General features: G+C 50.0%; 1 pseudogene across 1 annotated transcript in view; it reads right to left on the bottom strand.

The window, feature by feature from the left end:
• Positions 1 to 216: 216 nt before the first annotated feature.
• LOC144115074 (uncharacterized) overlaps positions 217 to 6,778 on the bottom strand; it is a 290,915-nt pseudogene continuing 284,353 nt past the window's right edge. The window contains exons 6-7 of the transcript XR_013311235.1: positions 5,567 to 5,961; positions 217 to 365 (exon numbers count right to left, since the gene is read on the bottom strand). The product of XR_013311235.1 is annotated as an uncharacterized LOC144115074 (transcript). The remainder of the gene's footprint in view (positions 366 to 5,566; positions 5,962 to 6,778) is intronic.

Here is a 6,778-nt window from a genome sequence, read left to right as displayed (position 1 = left end):
CAAAGTAAGGAATTCATGAGGCCACCTATTTTACAATAGCTACGGCCAACTAAGACTAAAACGCAGCACTCGTGGAGGAGAAGGCCTTGTCTCGCCCATGTAGAGAGTTTTCCAGTGTGTCTTTGGTATCGAGCTTCTGGTTCCGCTTGCCTCACGAAACTGCCGGCTCGCCTGACTGGTGTAGCGCTCAAGCGAAACCACGACACAGTGGTTCGTGGGTGAAAGCTGAGGCTGCCTCCGCGGGTACAAGCAAACGCGGCTGCCCAACCTCTCTCCTTCGGATGGGCGTTGTAAATCAGTTTTTGCACTCTTCTCCATCTTGGACAAACAGCTGACGGCTTACGTCGGCAGCACTTCGATGTAACCTGTGGGAGTGAAAATGGAAGGGAAAAAAGTGGTCCATTAGACTCGCTCTTCGCTCAACAAATGCATATATCTGTTTCACGCGTATTCTGTTTCTGTTGAAGCACGGAAAAAAAGAAAAACAGAAACACGGTGATTTAAAACAAGCATTATATTTACCACTACTACTACTACTACTATTATTATTTCTCTAGTACGTGCAACAATAGTCTACATGCCAAGTACTGCAAGCTACGGCAATAATGAAACGATTTTTTTAGCAAACGGTGATTTGCGCCTTCGAATTTTCCCGGTAATATTGGCTTTAATTGCAGCAGTGTTTCGGAATCGTGATGAAAATGATAACTGTGGCTTCCGTCAAACCTGCGATTCGCTGTACTAGCTTGGAAGACAAGTTAACGGCAACTAGCACGAAAGACAAGTTCAGGGTACAATTGCGAGTGAAGGGCTCGTCTTCAGCAAAATTCTGTGGAAAACTTATACTGTGGTAACGGCAACGCAAGACGACAAAGGTACAGCGCAATGGAGACAGTGGATGTGATCATGCATGATCATACATGACATTGCAACACATATTGTGAGTGAAGACAAGGTTAACGAAGTGTCTCGGTGGTGCGCGTGTCCTGGGCTTGTGCTCTGTGCGGGCCCTGTGCTCTCGGCCTGTGCTCTCGGCCTGTGTGCCGGGCCCGGGGCCTTCTTGTGTCCTTCTCGCCTTGGACCACGTAACAATATCATACATGATATAGCCACAAGCGATTGTTTCGATAATGAACAGAAAAAGAAAACGGCCCCTCTCCAAGCCCGATTGTGCCACATATTTCTTTTTGCACAGCAGCACCATGGGACACAGTAGCGTTAGTACCTACAATAAGGAACCAGGAAATTGCTAAGCGAAACCGCTCTGCATTTATTTGTGATCGTAGCATATTCTCGAGCGAGGGAATTAGTAATATGGAACAGGGTCTAGAAATATAGTGCACCTGAATTATCTGCACGTAAAGTTCGACATTATTCAAAATCGATAGCGTGCACTCCATAGAACAGTGTACTTATCCCTGAATATAACGCAGCCCTGAGGCACATACTGCGTATTTCTCGAGCTTCGTAGTAAAGCGTTTCGTACCAAAGCGCGCTAAGGTGTTCTACGAATTGTACGAGTACTGTCATTTTGTTCTTTTAAGGAAATTACAATAACATTGATATCGTGTCCCCCGCAAGGCGTCCCAGTTATTGAGCCCCCGCGTGCTTTCAACCTTCCGCTTAAATAAAGTCAGGCCCGAAAAGCTGGGATACTTTTGTGCTGCAGATATCCGCCTCCCTCTTGAGTAAGATATCAGTGAATCTAGTGGCAGCTCCAACGTCTTGTTCCTTCTCTTCTGTTGCACACACTTCGTTCACAGCGTCGGCCGCTTGTTTCATTACTTTCGCCAAACTTGGTCCCGCAAGAAATGCTGCGATTAGCGCCATCGGCCGAGTGCAATCGTGAGTCAGTCCCCGAGTCGCGCGAGTGATTTCTCTTACGTGGCTTATGTCGGGCCGCATTTTGATTTCATTGCCTCGAGACGACTTAGTTTCCCTTGGACCGCTCGAGCGTCGGCCCGGCTCCCGGAACGCCACCGGACGTCCCTTTGCTTTCCGGCTCCCGTCCCCTTCGCGGCGGGCGCGCTTTGGAAAGGCATTTCAGCGAAGCGCGTCAATTAGAGCGAATCGATTCGCAGCACCTGTCGCGCGAGCTTAATTATTAAGCCCAATGAGTTTTCTCTTCCCGCGGCTGAACTGGACCGTGCTTCTCCATGCTAATGGGGGTGCGCGCCGACGGCCCCTCGCGCTGCGAGCGCCGGCCTTCTTTCCGGCGCTTCTCTTTTTTTTTTGTTCCTTTAACTTTTCGCACTCCTCGCTTCCCTTTTCTCGTGAGAAAGGTGAGATCTGTCTGCCGCGACGCGCGCTGTGAGGCACTCTTGCGGAACAATTAGGCGTCTTCGCATCTGTCGCCTCTTTTCTCAGCCTGACGCTGTCAGCGTGCGCTGTGCGCCGCTGAGTGGGCTCGCGGACGAATTGAGTGCGAAGCAAAGGCGTGTGTCGGGTAAGAAAGATGCGGGGAGTAGCGGGCGGAGTATGCCACGCGCTGGTTTGAATTGCCGCAACTGGGCTTTCGCGCAGACATCAGGGCTTCCCCAATTAGCAGCCTAACGCGCTATTGTCACCGAGAGAACAAAGTTGCGCGAGCCCTTTTTTTTTAAAAAATTGCTTTCTCCTTCTGCGCCTGACAAGCCTTCGCATTTGTTATAGGATAGCCGGTGCCTCTTGCGTACTTGACTCTTTATTTTGCTTTGCTTTCCAAAATTAAAAATAAAAGACACACAAATAAAGACACGCGTTTACGTGAAGCTGATTTTCGGCACGCGATTATGTCTTGCAGTCGTGCCCTCTACGTAAATATTTCTGATGTGCGAACTCAGAATATAAATACTCAGATGCTTTAAAAGGGGACGGAAAAATGCTCCGTAATAATTACTTGGAGATCTGGCTGCACGCGGAATCAGTTTTGGTTTCTCGAATTACGTAAGCGTGAAATGCAACTACCGTGTCCGCCTTTCTCCCTTCAGGCCACGCGTGGGGTAACGAGTCTAGGCGTTCATATCTTCAGCTCTAAAATCGCAGCTCTATTGGTACCATTACGAAGATATTAAAAGTTCCCATAATACTTTGCTTGTGGCCATGGGCATCACTTGTTTTACGCGAACGTTGTTCACACACAATTATTTACCAGCTACGGCACTAAGCAAAGTGATATGATATCGGTAATTAGTAATTAGCGTTATTTAATATCAACAATTAGAAGCCTTGAAACCTCGTCGATTTCGTAAGGACGAGTGGCTTAAGTGTGGAGCAAAGCAACCACAGCGCACAAGGACGCAGAAAGCATATGGCTTATGTCGTAGTGCTAGCGGTATGTGTATTTCGTTTGTTGTTGTTTGCACTACCATTTTGCCATCCATACAAAAATTTTTCGCTGGCCATGTGGCTCCTAGCCACAGCAAGGTATGAACTGCGCAAAAAAAGAAGAAGAAAAAGAAACAAGGCCAATGGTCATGCCTGCGCTTTGGTGTACGCTCTCCATTCCTTACATTTATCATCTCATTCATTTTTCATTAATGATTAAATGATTCCCTTTGTTGATTTCTTTGTTGAAAAATAATGAGTACATCGGCTTTCTCGTCAACATTTTCACAGTTATGAAGGGTGCGGTACGATAAGTATTTCGGAGGACTGAATGTTACAGCGGCATGCAAAGTGTTGTAGTGCCGCGAACACACAGGCGAAAAAATGTAGCTTCGGACGAGCCTGTCAAAGGCGTGTACGCCTATTGCATAGACTCTCATACTCGCCTGTCTGTAAGCAGCACTAAACGCACGGTCCCTCTAATTCGTTCTCTTCGAGGGAAATATAACAGGAAGAACGTCAACGTAGCGTTTCATAGACGCCAGTTTGAACAACGTCATGACCTTGTTACCTAGCTGCGCTTCGTCTCACAAGTTGCTCGAAGTGGAGCAGAAACCACAAGAGCGAGGTGGTGACAGCTTTAACACGCGAAGTGTTTTGACGCGCATCGGGCCACTTACACACGCGCAGAAGCAGCCGAATAGCACTCGTAGCTTCCGTTCTACCACCGACAGGTTGTAAGACAGAGTATTCATGCATGCATCTGGATGGCGTGGTCACTTGTTAAAGTTACGAGCACCATCGGTGTTTGAGCACGCGTAGCTTCTACCCAGAATCTTTAGCCGACATCAAATTCTCGTGATGTTTCTTTAGAAACTTGGTAGGTCCTTAACAAGTTTTTGACAAACAGTACAAATTCATCGAAAGCATGTTAGGCCTGTGAGTCTCAGCTTCGTTTTGGTGGCTTGGAGCATTAAAAGGGATAGATAGTCATTTTCATGCCCTCTTTGCGAAAATGCATGTGCGATCTTAGACGGCTTAAAAGACTCCTTTATAATAGTGCATCAGTTGACCGGTCGACAGACTTCGAGATCATAGACGCCGCTCGAAAAGAGGCTGCGACCCTTTGTTCTGCTTTTCGCGGAAACAGTGCGCTTTATTTTGGGCCGAGGCGACGAGGCGCCGCAGTTATTGGTGGTACGGTTCTTTGAAAAACCATGGGAAGTCAGATAGTGACGACAGCCGGATGCGCCATGGGCTCCGGATCCGTCGACGGCGCCTGTAACCGAAGCCGCTTAGTCGGTCGCGGCGCGCCGCGGGTGCTTATGGCTTTGCGGCATGCGCTCTCGCTTCTCATAGAAATGCCGATATCGTGAGCGCTCCGGATATCAAGCTTTCTGTTGTGTGAGGGCTTATCGCGGCTGCTTGCGGTAAAGAGTGCAAACGCGCCGCCAGCGTTTCCGGCCTAGTCGCAGACAACGAAGTGTTGATCCTCTTGCGTCTGTTTTTAAAGAAGACGCAGTATGGGCGACAGCCGCGAACGGGCACGGTGCGAGGGAATAGTACACGTGTGGGCCAACCGCGCGGCTCGTAGGCAGAAATCGGTGGTTATGAACCAAGGGGAAAAAAATAGCGGTTTTAAACCACGATCCTCGGAACGTGTTAAGGTATTCAGGTCCAGCGTTCGGTACCCTGCACAATTGGCCCTGCCGAGATTTGGAACCGTGCGCCTTTTTTTTTTATCCTTTAAGTCATGTAACCTAAATAAGTTGCTTAGTTCCCGTATTCAAGGCCCCTTTTGCCTCGGGCAGGATCTGTCCCAGACGGCTGCGCCTCTGATGCAGTTCTGCTGCCTAATCAACCACAAATCAAGTTAGGCTCTGGCAGGCGCAGAGAAGAACCAGGAAATAGCATTACATACAGCTTCCACTCGAGGGGTTTCCTCCTTCGGGTCGAAGTGACTGCACCCCCCCCCCCCCCCTCCGTAACAGCGCCCACTTCGAGGCCAACCACTTCACGTGACGGCACAGGGCCTATTGTTGAGAACAACCTCCTTCCTCACCTGCCTGGATGACATTTTCCTTGGTGAACAGGGGAATGCAAAACGTTTAGGTTACGACATACTACGGCGCTGACGGCCGAGAGGAAGTGTTGCATAAGGTTGTCGCCGTGAAAGTAAGAATATCCGCTAGCTGTATGCGCTTTCCGACAAGTTCGCTGTGGCGAAGCTATAGGCAAGACTAAGGAAATGCGCGCGTACCTTCGGCTCTGCGGATCTCCTGGAGCTTCTTGTCGTGCGGCAGCGTCCCGGTGGCGGCCACGAGCTGCACGAGCGGCGGGCTGCCGGGCTTGCGGAAGGACACGCGGCCTTTCCCGTGCACGGCGGCCGTGACGCGCACGTAGTTTGCGTCTTCGCAGGACGAGTCGGCGGCGCGGCTGCCCAGGCGCTCGGGGTCGGACTGGCAGGGCGGCCCAGCTGCGGCGACGAAAGCACGCTGCCGTTGCTGAGCGAGCTGCTGGAGCGCTCGAACGCCGGCAGGACGTAGTTCAGGTCCCGAGCATCGCCGCTGCAGCTGCGCGCCGCCTCGGGGCTCTCGGGCTGGCGCCGCCACGCAGGCGGCATCGACAGGGACGGAGTGGCCGGCGCCGAGCGGCCTGCATCCACGCCGCGGGCAGAAGGGCGGTTAGATTTCTCTGCGCCGCTCATGGGCAAGGACGCGGGTTTCAAAGCGACTGCGGAGGAAATGACGCGCATTCTACAACCTTCTCTCGGCAGTTCCCACAACTGGTATTTTGAGGCGTACCAAATAAGCAGCTGCATTTTGAACAAATTCTGTGGACACAACGAAAAAAGAAGACAGCCCAGTGCTGTACCTGGCGTTATTGCTGCTCGAAAGTGTGTTCGAAATGACCTACCAACAAGCCCAACTGTCAACGCTACCAGGAAGACGTATAGTATAGTATAGTATAGTATAGTATAGTATAGTATAGTATAGTATAGTATAGTATAGTATAGTATATAGTATAGCATAGTATATAGTATAGCATAGTATAGTATATAGTATAGTATAGTATATAGTATAGTATAGTATACAGTATAGGGAGGTTGGTCAGATGGTTCTTGATGATCACAAACTGAATAAGGGAGGGGAAAGCCTCAGGCTCCTTGCCAACGTTTCGACACGAGGATTTGTCTTCGTCCGTGCACAACGTTCATCATTGGCGGAGTTTAAATAGGGTCATCCCTACGGGGAGGAATTCCCGGTGAAGGGGAGGAGTCTGGGGAGTGGGAATAGTGTTAGGATGGGGAGGGTGAATCTTGTCCAGGCATGAATGCTGCTAAAGTGACTAGATTCACCCAATGTATCACGTGTGCGAACACAATCAGGAAGAAGATACCGATAGGAAAGAGCGCTGAGCCTCGTCCGCCTGATTGTGTTCGCGCTGCTGATACATATGGATCGCAACCAAC

Source organism: Amblyomma americanum, chromosome 1 (genome assembly GCF_052857255.1).
Source record: "Amblyomma americanum isolate KBUSLIRL-KWMA chromosome 1, ASM5285725v1, whole genome shotgun sequence".
NCBI classification, from domain to species: Eukaryota; Metazoa; Arthropoda; class Arachnida; order Ixodida; family Ixodidae; genus Amblyomma; species Amblyomma americanum.
The sequence above is the reverse complement of the archived record's forward strand: the minus strand, read 5'-3'. Positions and strand labels throughout refer to the sequence as shown.